This window comes from Crotalus tigris, unplaced genomic scaffold (assembly GCF_016545835.1).
Source record: "Crotalus tigris isolate CLP2741 ecotype Arizona unplaced genomic scaffold, ASM1654583v1 scf7180000019483.1746242, whole genome shotgun sequence".
Taxonomy (NCBI): Eukaryota; Metazoa; Chordata; class Lepidosauria; order Squamata; family Viperidae; genus Crotalus; species Crotalus tigris.
In genome coordinates, this window is record NW_024097562.1 from 114,175 (window position 1) to 127,656 (window position 13,482).

General features: G+C 40.1%; 1 protein-coding gene across 6 annotated transcripts in view; it reads left to right on the plus strand.

Moving 5' to 3' along the window:
- Positions 1-5,448: 5,448 nt before the first annotated feature.
- Positions 5,449-13,482, plus strand: part of CLOCK (clock circadian regulator) — a 60,859-nt gene continuing 52,825 nt past the window's right edge. For 4 of the 6 annotated variants that reach the window (XM_039362875.1, XM_039362881.1, XM_039362882.1 and 1 more), the window contains exon 1: positions 5,632-5,774. The gene's annotated coding sequence lies outside the window, so the exon portion shown is untranslated. The other 2 variants (XM_039362877.1, XM_039362878.1) reach the window with 2 other exon arrangements.

Here is a 13,482-nt window from a genome sequence, read left to right on the forward strand (position 1 = left end):
TTCTGTTGGCCCAGGTGGAGTAGGCCTGTTCCACTGGGATGAGATGGTTCCTCAAGTAATCTGGACCCATGCCATGCAGAGGCTTATGGGTAATGATCTTCAATTGCACCCGGAAGCAAATTGGCCAGTGGAACTTGTGGAGCAGTGGTGTAACAAGGACCACTGCCGGGGCCCCCAAAGATTGCCTGGGCCACCAGTTGAAGCTTCTGAATGCTCTTCAAACATAGCCCCATGTAGAGCAGTGGGGTCAAACTGCCGACCTGCGGGCCAGTTGCATCATGCGGAGGCCCCGCCCACTCCAGCTCCGACAATGCGAAAAAAGTCATGATACGTCACAACACGTCATGTGACGCGGCAAGTTTGACATCTGTGATGTAGAGCATTATCTTAAATTCTTATTTTATTTCTTACATCTTTATTATTATTAAAAAGTTTTATAAAAATTACAATATAAACCAACCCACCCAACCCCCCCCTCCCCCACTTCCCAAAGCTGAGTACAGGGTTATAAATATAATAATCATAATCTAATTAACATTAACCAACTATATAAATAACCAAGTCTGTAATACACTTCAACTCTCCTTTAACATAAATATAAACAAATTAAAAATAAACATAATAATAATGAGAACATAAACAAGTTAATATCCTAATTATTAAACCATACAATTTCCAAATTATTAAACAATACTAATACTAATACTGCTGCTAATAATATCATAATAAAACTCTAAAATTCACTCATAGGCTAAATGAAACTTTTTAGTCCCATATTTGTTCTGAATATAATTTATCCATCTTCTCCAAACCGAAATGTACCTTTCTTGTGAGTGATCCTTCAAGTAAGCAGAAATCTTAGCCATTTCTGCTAAATTTGACACTTTAAGCGTCCATTCTTCTATAGTAGGCAAACAATCCTTCTTCCAATATTGCCCTACTAATAACCTAGCAGCTGTTAACAGATTCAACATCAAATTAATTTCTTTAGCATCACAATCTGTAATAACACCCAATAAAAATAATTGTGGGGTAAACTTTATCTTTCTTTTGAAAATCTGTTGAATGTTCCACCAGATCTTAATCCAAAAGGCTTTTATATTTCTACAAGTCCACCATATATGAAAATAACTGGCATCCAAACTACCACATCTCCAACATTTGGGCTGTAAATTAGGATACATACAAGACAACCTTTTAGGTTCCAGATGCCATCTATAAAACATTTTATAAAAATTTTCTCTTAAATTTTGTGCCTGGGTAAATTTTACGTTTCTAACCCAAATTACCTCCCACGTATCCAATGGAATCGGTTCTTGAATATTTTGAGCCCACTTTACCATACAATCTTTAACTAATTCCGTTTCCGAATCCATTTCTATTAAAGAGCATTATCTTAAATTCTAAGATATGATTTTGAAGGAATATCTTTCTGGACTAGACCCATTGCTTCCCTTCACCCAGTGCACTGATGAACTAATGGTGAAATAAGCAAACGGATTTTGTTCAAATAAGGAGATTTCTCTATTTTTTTGCAACGTATATGTTGTGTGGTGAAATTATCTCCCTAGTGATTTCTTTGTACAGGTAATCCTCAGATTACAACAGTTTATTTTGTGACCATTCAAAGTTACAAGGGCACTTTAAAAAGGGACTTATGACCGTTTTTCACACTTACGACCACTGCAGCATCCCCATGGTCAAGTGATCAAAATTTACATACAGGGCAACTGGTTCATATTTATGATGGTTGCAGTGTGCCAGGATCATGTGATTACTTTTGATGACCTTCTGACAAGCAGAGCCAATGGGGAGGCCAGATTCACTTAAGAACTTTGTTACTAATTTAACAACTGCAGTGATTAAATTAACAACGGTGACAAGAAAGGTCGTAAAATGGGAAAATTTGGGCTCAGTTCTGGTCGTAAATCAAGGACAAAATATCTTTCATTTCATTCCCGAGAGACATTAGTTTGCCTGAATTGGATACAGCTGAGCTGAGTTCTTTTATTACAGCAGAGGATTTGAGTCAGCTTTAAACAATATGATTTTCCCTGTGTGAATGAAGAATGTGAAATGAAGAATCGCTTCTAATGCCTATTCACAAAAAGACGCAATTAGCAATTTGAATCAGCAAAGGCCTTAATTTAAAATTGAAGCTATTACACTGAAGCTATTAATAAAGATGTTTGCTGATGGCAGAAAGCTCTGGAATTATAATGGCAGAAAAGCATACAGATGAATTAATACCGAATGCAACCAGAGGCTTGCATTCTGTTTCCTTGTTTCAGCCTTTTTTTTCCTCAAAGGAATCATTATTTCCAATAAGCAATTCAAACTCAACCAAATGGGGACACGCCTTTGGTAAGGAAACAACATTTCACTAACACTTGAAAAGAGAGCAGTTGAGTGTTGAGGGGCTCCTGCATAATCCTATGCATGAAGTAAGTCCCGCTGAATTCACATACCTGAAGGTGGCACAGCACTTTAGCCCCTGTAAATATATGATTGTGATTCTGCTTCTTTTGAACAGGACCCTGTTTGAAATACAGAACTTACTCTGCTAAATAGATAAAATTAAAACAAAAGCTAAGAACTGGAGCTAGGGCAAGCCATCAAAGGAACAAGCTCTAATTAAGAATGCCACACGCAAATAAACAAAATGAAGTTCTTGGGTGGTTCATGAAATGATTCCAGTTAACCATGAGCTCATTCGAAACAAACATTTACCATTGACTCTGCTACAAAAACCCCTTCGCCACCATCAAGCCGACCTATTCCTTTCGGTAAAAAAAGAACCAATCCCAAAACTTCTATGAATCTTCCTTGGCAAATGATTTGGCTGCAGGAAACCATACTTTCCCCCCCAAAGTTATCAATATTTTCACATTTCTACAAAGCGCATTACTTCTAGGTTTTATAGGATCTCACATTAGAATCAGTGTTATAGACATTTGCAGTTTTTCCTGAAAACAACACAACCACATTTGGCATTTACTCAGAGTGAGAAACTTCACCTGCTATTTTTGTTCTACCTTCCAGACAAATGAACTTCACTGGAGAAGACTTAAATGTTGTTTCCCTATTTGGCCCTTAAGGATATTTATAGTCTCTTACCTAGAATATACTAGATCTCTACAATTCCTTCGCCTCATTTGGGTCTGATCTTTTGGTTACTAAATGTGGCATTTGTTCTAATTACTAAAGTTTTTTTTAAAATACAGAATACTAATTTTAATTCTTAACTTCAGTATTTCTCTTTCCCAACATAAATAAAGGGATTTCTCTAGATGAAATATAGACACAAGCAATGTCTGAACCACCTGTAGTTATTTTTCCTCTATCTTTATATATTTGCAAAATTTTTATACCGCCCCAATTAATTGACTTTGGATGGTTCACAAAAAAGTACTGGTAGTCATTGACATACAACAGTTTGTTTAGTGATCGTTTGAAGTTGCAACAGCACTGAAAAAAGTGACTTATGATCATTTTTCACACTTATGACCAATGTGGCCACCCATGAGATCAAAATTCAGACACTTGGCAACTGACTCATATTTATGACAATTGCAGTGTCTTGGGTTATGTGATCACCTTTTGCAACCTTTTGACAAGCAAAGTCAATGGGGAAGCCAGATGCACTTAACAACCGGGTTACTAACTTCACAACAGCTGTGATTCACTTAACAATTGTTGCAAGAAAGATTGTAAAATGAGGCAAAACTCACTTAACAAATGCCTCACTTAGCAACAGAAATTTGGGGCTTGACTGTAGTCGTAAGTCAAGGACTATCTGTATAGAATAAGCAATCTATAATTCAACCACTTTGAACCAGCATGATGAAACTTAGAGGTGATTTGGATCATAACTTTCCAGAATGGCAAGGATGAAGGGAACCTGTTTATTTTTTAATTTGGAACATGTGTTTATACAGTTTGTATATTTGAAAAAAAAAATATGTGGGAAGTCAAGTGTCAGTTTGGTAAAAGTTGCTTAGCAACGTGGGGAAAATATTACTTATGAACAAACAAACTAAAAGGAGTAAACCAAGCTTTAATGATATCGAGTCATGCATGTGGTAATAGTCAAAGTTCTCCAAGGTGTAAATTCTAGCCAACCTATTTCCAGACTATAAACAAATCCTATGTTTGACAAAGCAGGATAGAGTATTGACATTTATGAATCTGGGTGTTAGACAAAACTTGAGATGGATAGCCAAGAAAATCAACCGATGGATCATCAAACAATTCAACCCAGAGTTCTTACTCAAGGCACATAGGACTACTAGGCTCAAATTAAGATACTTCACACATTATGCAAAGATTTAGCTTCCTGGAAAAGGCTTTAGTAATATATAAGATGAAAAGCAAGTGAGAAAGAGAACAAGAAACAAGGTGGGTGGACATTGTGACAGTGATGATGGGCGCACCATTGGAAGATCTGAAGGACCAGGTTAGGGACAGATTATCATGGAGAAAATCTACCTATGTTGTCACTGAGTTGGCATCAACTTGATGGCAAATAATTGATCAAATGTTTGAAGAAGGGGCTTCATTTCTCAGTGTTGTTCATTCTCATAAGAGGGAAATGTGTCAGAATAATAAGAAACATTTTAGAACAGGGTTTCGCAAACTGTGAGGTACCTATCTTGGGACACAAGTATCCAGTGAGATGTGAAGAATTCTTTAGTGACGCTGTTACGAAAAATCCACCCTTTTCTAAATGTCATTGCATAATCTCCGCTGTTCATTTGTTTATTTTGGTGTTTTTTTAGGGGAAGTCTTTAGAGGAGGTGTACAAATGAAACTTACACCACAGTAAAAAGAGGTGTGAGGGAGGCTCCCTTAGTGGAGGGGGGGTCTCCAACTTTGGCAAGTTTAAGATTTGTGGACTTCAACTCCCAGAATTCCCCAGCCAGCTAAGGTTGGTCGGAGACCCCTTGCAGTGTTTCTCAACCTTGACAATTTTAAGATATGTGGACTTCAACTCCCAGAATTCCACAGCCAGCAATGCTGGCTGTGGAATTCTGGGAGTTGAAGTCCACATGCCTTAAAATCGTCAAGGTTGCGCGTTCCTCAGACGGAAGCTCCCCCGCTTTTAAAGGCACTTGCATGCCGGCACAAATAATCTCACATGCTAATGTGGCTCCTCCTTGGGATAAATTCAATCCACTTTTCCCGCACTCCATTACGCGCATGCGCACCGAGCTCTCCTCGCAGCGCCCTTTTATTTATTTCGCCTTAGTTCCTCCCTAGCCTTCATGGTTCCAAGCGAGGTAATCTGAGGTCAGGCGCGCCCGGCTAGGACGCCTGCGCAAAAGGTCCTTTCTAGGAGCTTTTCGGCGGCGCACGCGCACAGCACCCCTTGTCCTTACTCGGCTTTTGACGAACGGGAATCACCCTCGGCAGCCTGGGCTGGAGTATGTGCCCATCGCGCATGCTTAGTAGCCTCCAAGGGACATTCAGGGGGAAGTGGGGGAGGGGGGCTCGCCCGATCTGAGACCGCGCTCGCTCCCGTTGCGGGTTGCCAGAAGCGCACGCGCACAAGGGGAAAGCTTGCCCCAGGCTTGGCGGCGGCGGCGGCAGCAGCAGCTACTGTTTTGCCGGTAAGTGCCAGGGTGGCGCATGCGCGGTAAGTGGAAGGTTGCTGCTGAGGCCTGGGAGACTATACCGCCGTCGCTGCTTGCTTCTGAGGAAACGCGGGCAAGTCGCCTCGTGGATGGCGGGAGGCTGGACTCTGCAGCCCCGCGGCCTGAGGAACGGAAGGCAGAGTGAGGAGACCCACGCGCGGTCAGGGGAGCGGGGGAGCGGGGGAAACAGCTGCTGCTGCCGCCGCCGCCGACACCCCTCTAGACCCGCAGCATCCTCATCCTCCAGGGCGAGGGCGGGAGGACGGGTTTCCTCGGCGAGCGGGCTGAGGTAAACTTTGACAGGCGGGTTGGCGCAGGGCTATGATCTCAGGCGCCCCCTCCCCCCCCGAAGGCCTCAGATGACCCGCAGTGTCCGCCGCTCAGGCCCTCTGGGGGGAGCCCTTCGCTACCCGGCCCGGCCACTCCCGCCCTCACCGCTTGGGCTCCATAGCGAGGCGGGGACGGGGAACGCCGCGGTTTCATAACGGAGACCCAAGGCGGCGGCGGCGGCAGCCTTTCCTTCCCTGCCCCTCACAGGGTTCCCGCTTGCCGCCGCCGCGCTTCCCAGGCTGGGCGCAAGAGCGCGAGGGGGGGATCCCGGCTGCTTCGCTTCTCTCGCCCTCCCTCTTCGCCCGTCCGCCCGCCTTGTGGCGCGCTGGGGTTGCCCCGACACGCCCTCCCAAGTCCGGTGGCCCCTTTTTTGTTCTCGGGCGGCGTCCCAGGGATGCAGGCCCGGAGGGGTTTCCTCGTCTTCCCCGCTTGTGGAAGGGGGGGGGGCTGGCTGAATTCTGCAAGGACACCCCCCCCTCCCGGCAACCGACGCCTGTTTTGGAATGTTTGCTTTAATTTCTAACCCAGTAAACATCGATGGGTAAAGCAAAGCTCTTGGGGAGTCCTGGGGTCATTTTTAAATGCAGGGGGTCCTCGACTTACGACCACAACGGATTTCCCCCCCCCTCAGATTTAAATGGCTCCAGCGAGACATGGGTTAAGTTGAGGTTTGCCCCATTTTACGACTTTCCTTGCCACAGTTGTTCAGTGAATCGCTGCGGTTGTTAAATGACTAGCACCGGGTCGTTAAGTGAATCTGGCTTCCTCATTGACTTGGCTTGTCGGAAGGTTGCGAAAGGGGATCACATGACCCCCCCGGGACACTGCAACCGGTCATAAATGCGAGTCGGTTATCAAGCTTCTGAATGTAAATCACGTGACCCTGGGGGATGCTGCAACGGGTCGTGTGAAAAAAATGGTCATAGGTCACTTTTTTTCAGTGCTACTGTAACTTTGAACAATAAGTAAGTCAGGGCTAGGCAACCTTGGCTCTTTTATGACTCGTGGACTTTAACTCCCAGAATTCCTGAGCCAGCATGGCTCAGCTTGGAAACTCTCCCTTTCCCCTCAGCGTGGCTGGCTCAGGAATTCTGGGAGTTGAAGTCCACGAGTCATAAAAGAGCCAAGGTGGCCTACCCCTGAACTAAGCGAACTGTTAGGAATGTTACCGTTGTAAAATGGTACCGAGACCAGAATTGTTGAGAACCACTGATCTAGGGCATTGGATCACCCTGAATTGATTTATTGCCTGCCCAAGGCTTGATATGGGTACTGCCAGCAATAATAAGTCCTGATGTCTTGCCGTAATCCTGCTTGTCCTGTAATCTTACTGTGCTTTTATATATGTGTGTGTCTAAATTTTCCTACAATGGAAACCTGGTGTAGAATAACTGACTCCACTCTTATAGTAAGCTGGGAACACCTTAAGTCAGTGGTTCTCAACCTTTTTAATGCCGCGACCCCCCAACCGGTCGTAAGTCGAGGACTACTCAACCGGTCGTAAGTCGAGGACTACTCAACTGGTGCAGCACCGTTTGCAGAATGGGACTTTTGGCGGGCTCAGCAGGGCAGAGACAGCCTGGACAATTCCTATTGGCTTTTGAAAGCCAATAGAATTAGACTCTATTCAAGAGAGTCTATTCTATTGGCTTTCAAAAGCCAATAGAATAAAAGGGAGTAGCACAGCTAAGGAAAAGGGGGGGGGAAATGGCGGACTGCGTTGTTTGGCGACCCCTGTGAAATGGTTGTTCGACCCCAAATGGGGTCCCGACCCACAGGTTGAGAACCACTGCCTTAAGTAAATACTATGGAATTCAGCTATATATTGTTACCCTTTACATTACATGGGTTCTTAGTGAATCAGTTATTACATAGTGCTGTATCTTTTGCTTAAAAGTGTCTTTTAAGTGTTCCAGTTTAAGCGATAATTTATTTGTATGGGTAGTCCTCAACTTACGACCACAATTGAGCCCAAAATTTCTGTTAAGTGAAACTTTTGTGAAGTGAGTTTTGCCCCCTCTTATGACTTTTCTTGCCACAGTTGTTAAGTGGATCACTGCAGTTGATAAGTTAGTAATCCAATTGTTAAATGAACCTGGCTTCCCCATTGACTTTGCTTGTAAGAAGGTCACAAAAGGTGATCATGTGATCTTGGGACACAGCAATTACCCGTCGAATTTTGATCACATGATCCTGGGGATGGTGCAAAGGTCACATTTTTCAGGGCCGTTGTAACTTTGGAAGGTCGCTAAATGAACTGTGATAAGTCGAGGACTATCTGTATTTGAGCGTGCAGTTTTGTTTGTCTTGAATTTTCATTTGCAGTTCTGTGCATGCTTTCTAAAATCTTTTAAGATGAGGATAGCTTGAAGATTAATAAAGTGTAACTTGTATGGTTTATATGGTGACTTTGGGTCAGTCACTTTCTCTCAGCCCAGCCCACCTCACAGGGTTGGTGTTGTGCCAGAACTAGGAGGAGGAAGGTGTGCTGCATATATTCACCAACTTGAATTATTTCAAAAATAATATAGATGGGATTCAAATAAAACAAAAAATACATAAATACTTTTGCTTTCTGTATATTGCAGAGCCAAGGCTTTGTGCCATTTATATGTGTGTTCCAGTGGTCTCTCATCCAGGTATAACCAGGTTCATAAAAGCCTAATTTCAAGCCTTCAAGAGCATGATAACAAATTACTGGACAGCAATGTCAGTATACATTAAAATGTTTTTATATCTCAGAAAGCAAAACTGTACACTTTACGATGAATTCCGGTGCCTAGTATTTTGAGTTATAAGACATAATACAGGTAATCCTTGACTTACAATAGTTTGCTTAGTGACTGTTCAAAGTTGCAACAGCACTTGACCATTTTTCACACTTATGACTTTTGCAGCATTCCGCATGGTCATGTGATTTACATTCAGATGCTTGACAACTGACTCACATTTATGACAATTGCAATGTCCTGGAGTCATGTGATCACCTTTTGCAACCTTTTGACAAGCAAAGTCAATGGGGAAACCAGGTTCACTTAATAACCGTGTTACTAATTTAACAACTGCAGTGATTCACTTAACAAATGTGGCAAGAATAATCGTAAAATGGGGCAAAACTCACCTAAATTTCTCAGCAGCATGAATTTTGGGCTCAGTTGTGATCATAAGTTGAGGATTACCTGTAGTCAGGGTTAAAAGCAATTTTCAAGCAGTGCAAGTAAGAACAAAGACAGAAATACTCTATTTCTCTCAGCTTCCTTAAATCTGATCCCATTATTTCTCTTCTGTGTTTTGTGTTAAGCCTTGGTGAAATTGCAAGCTTGGTCATATTACAAATCTTCATATTGTTTTGAATGAACAATGTGGTTTAAAGATGATTAAAAGTTAGGTGCCCTATTTTTCCTGCATCAACAGCCACACTTAACATTTGTCATATTGGAGGCAACGTTTTGGAAAATTATAAGACCAGGATAAAAAGTAAAATTGACTGTAGATAAGTAGAAGATGCTAGGAACTTTAAGCTGTGTAATGTGACTGTTTTATTTACCGTGGCTATTTATTTATTGTGAGTGTGTTTGCTTAAAGGGGGGAGGAGAAGAGGAAAAATTCTGAATGTACTATATTATGTTCAAAGTTCCTGGAGAGAGTTCAGAATTTATGTCAAGGTTTTTATTTAACAGCATTGCTACTGTGTATCATTACAACTGCTCACATGTTTCTGTCAAAATTTTGAAAATATTTTTATATCTTTTAATGATATGAATTATTAAAAGCAATCTAACTGCATTATTTCCTGTTATCTTATGTTTAGCATCGTTGCTAAACTGTACTGTACTTAATACTGTAAATTTTAAAGGATATTTTTGTTGAAGACTGGGCAGCAGAATGCTGTGGATGCTCAATGTCATTCTCAAGTATAATAAATGATATGAATATAATATTCTCAAGTATAATAAACAATGTATGAATATAACAGTGAAAATCAATGAATATAATTCAAGGATTATAAAAAATAAGCATTAGGCTAGGCCAGAACAATGGTTCTATTAGATAAAAATTGTTCTTTTATCAGCTGAATATATATTGTACATGGCCAAAACCAAAACACACCATTGGAGCATAATAGCAATATTCTTTAGTATTAATCTCCAGCTTCTTGTGCATGGAGATTATAAAATTGAGTATCTTAAATATCATTATTGACTTATTAGTTTTCCTATGTATTCATCTGCAACTTTTTAAATCACAGTCCTATGATCATTTACTGAAAAACTATCATTAAATCCAATGGGACTTACCTCCAAAAATATTCAGCTTGGCCATTTAGGACTTTATACATATATATTATTTAAAAATGTATTAGTTCTGCCATTTTTTATTTTAGTTGAATTGTACTACACTTTTATATTTGGAACATATGTACAGATTTCTTTTATATTATTTTTATCCCACTCATAATTTATACATCCCATCAGGTTCTGTGGTTTTCGTCATACAAATAAAAGCAAAACAAATTGAGTTGGTTTGTTCTCATAATCTTAGCTTTATTTATTATTTTTAATTAAACCTATTGGAATTGTTTTTAATATTCTAATTAAATAATCATTTAATGCAGTATTGGAACTTTTTGTGGAGTAAGTCATGGCTTTTTCTGCAAAATGGCTATTATTACATATTACATATTAATACTATTGCATATTTTAATACTATTCTGAGATCATCATAAATATAGCATTATGAAGGGATAACTAGATGTCTGGAACAAAGCATTCATCTTCCAACACTGAACTATTAGTCTTTATTTGTACTGTAATGATGATGTATGTATGGCTCCTTTTATTTTACTGTAGTTTCCCCCCCCCTTTCAGATAGATGCTGGAATAAAAGTTTTGAGTATCTTTTCCATACTCTGTATAGGAAGTCAGCCTGCTCCTTGGTGCATTTCTTTACAGCAGACATGTCAAACACAAGGCCCGGGGGCCGGATGCGGCCCGCGAAGTAGTTTCATGTGGCCCGCGAAGCCGTTCTGTAAACAGTGAGGGAACGGCCCCCGCTGCCTTGGCCCTGGCCCAGGCCAGCCGGGAGCCAATGTACAATTTTGTGGTGGCCATCTTGGCACTTGCCCTGGTGGACCATGCCTTGGCACTTGCCCTGGTCCCACCCCCTTCTGCCAGAGACCCTCAGATCTGTCCCACTCCTGCCCAGGCCCCCATAGGCCCCCTTGACACGAATGATGTAGAACTGGGCACGCCCACCTAGTAGGCCACACCCACTCCATCCATGCCCACCCAGTAGGCTGCACCCACTCTGGCCACACACACCCGCCCCCCCCCAGAGCAACCACAATGCTGATGCGGCCCTCAATGAAATTGAGTTTGACACTCCTGCTTTACAGGACAAGGTTACAAGATCATGCAGGTGGACAAATTAAGTTAAGTACAATAGAATTAGAATTAGGTTTATATTCAATTAAAGATTAATGTACATGCCCATGAGCTGTTTCTACAGCCATTCATTTCTTATAAGAAGTATAATTTGACTTTGTCCTTTCTTTGAATATCTTAAAACACATATCCAGCCTCTCTTTCCATTTACAAGCATTCAGTAAATTTTTAGATGCATCATATTAGTTTGTTGCTATGGTCACATCAATTTGTGAAATTCCTCTCTATTCTTACCAAATAGAAATTTGAGAACTAAAGCTACTGGCAAACACAAATAGAAAAGTTGCAAATCTCTGAAGTTGAATAAATTTCATGCTTGGGAGATGAGATTATTTTATTAAAATGCAAGGGAGAATTGTATATTTAGTGCAATATTATGCAATATATGAAAACAGATGAATCTTCCTTCCTTGTTTCCTATATGATATCCTTGCACAGTAATTATCTATTCCTCTATTATCTATTGCCCATTAAGCCATATCTATTTTGAGTAATTAGCATGTCCATTCAATTTTATAGTCAATGAAACATCAAATTAGATCCCATTTTTAAATCAGAGGTGTTAGATTATATTTAAAGGAAAAGGCATATTAATAGAGAGCCACTTTGATTAAGGCACCAGGCTAGAAAGCAAGAGACTGTGAATTTGAGTCCCGTCTTAGATATGAAAGTCGAAGTCAATAACTTTGTCCAGTCATTGTCTCTCAGCCCTACCTAGCTCACAAGGTTGTTGTTGTGAAAATAGGACGAGGAAGGTGTATTGATATGTTTGCCACCTTGAGTTTTTAATGAAAATAATAAAGGCAAGATATAAATAAATAAAAATAGAAATTTTCTATTTTTAAAAAATATTTACAACTGGGGTTATCAATGTTTTGGTGACCACTGGTTACCTTTAACTTTATAGGATCCTGAAACGTGAGGTTGATGGGATAATGATGTAAGGTGGATGGAGCAATAGTTTCTTAACTGGGGTACTGCTCACATTCATTGATGTTGATCAGTGAGACTTGTTCCCCAAAATTAACTATTAAATATTTGGAATATATAAACCAATAAGTAAGCAAGGAGAGATTCAGACCAGGAATGAGACCATGGTTTGTCCTGATTACAATTAAAAGATCAGATGATTGCATAAGTGGTGATGGATAAGATATTTCTATCTGCTTCGCATATATTTTCCTCCTAGCACATTTTGTAATGTACTAATGAATAACATTTAGAACAACAAAATGTAAACAATTGAAGTTTGAGTTGTATATAGAATAAATCTGGGTACAATGTAATAAAGTAGGAGAAGAAAAGTAAAGATGCTAAGTAGGGCAGATAATTTTTAATTAGGAAATTAGATTTTATTTAATTACTTATTTAATTATACATAATATTTATATGGCTGCCCATCTATGGTTCCCCTGTTGTTCCCTCTGGGACGAGGTTTCAAAGTATTTCTAGCAGGACCACCCAATTCTGTAATAGCTTTGTTCGCTATGACATCCGTCTGGTAAACTTGCAAGATTCGTTTTTTTCGCCATGCACATGTATACATAATCCGAACTAGACTGTGTTGCTTCTCTGTGTCATATAATATATGTGGATATATGCATAATTCTGTGTTTATATTTGTCATATTTATGTAGTGTATATTGGAGGTGGTGAGCCTTTGAGAGCTGTATGCAATGAAATTTCATTTTAATGTATGCCGATTAGTGTACATTCAAAGTGACAATAAAGTTATTATTCTATTCTTATTCTATCTCACAGATTTGTGACTTTGGGTGGCATACAATAAAAAACTGCAAAATGCCCACAAACTTGAATTTTATTTTTTTTTTGAGACTGCACTTTATTTTCAAAGAAAAATATGTTGTATTCTCCAGATTCTTTATTTTGATTCTCCATATCTTTAACAATATGTACATTGATAAATAATACTACAAATGTTTTTGGCAGCTCTTTTGTATAGATTCTTTAGAATTAGTATCAGTACCTCTAGTCTGTATCTATTAGTTTTAGTTTTTAATTATTTTCACTTGTTACTGTTTTTTCTACACCTAAGTCTGGAAGTTGAACGGAAG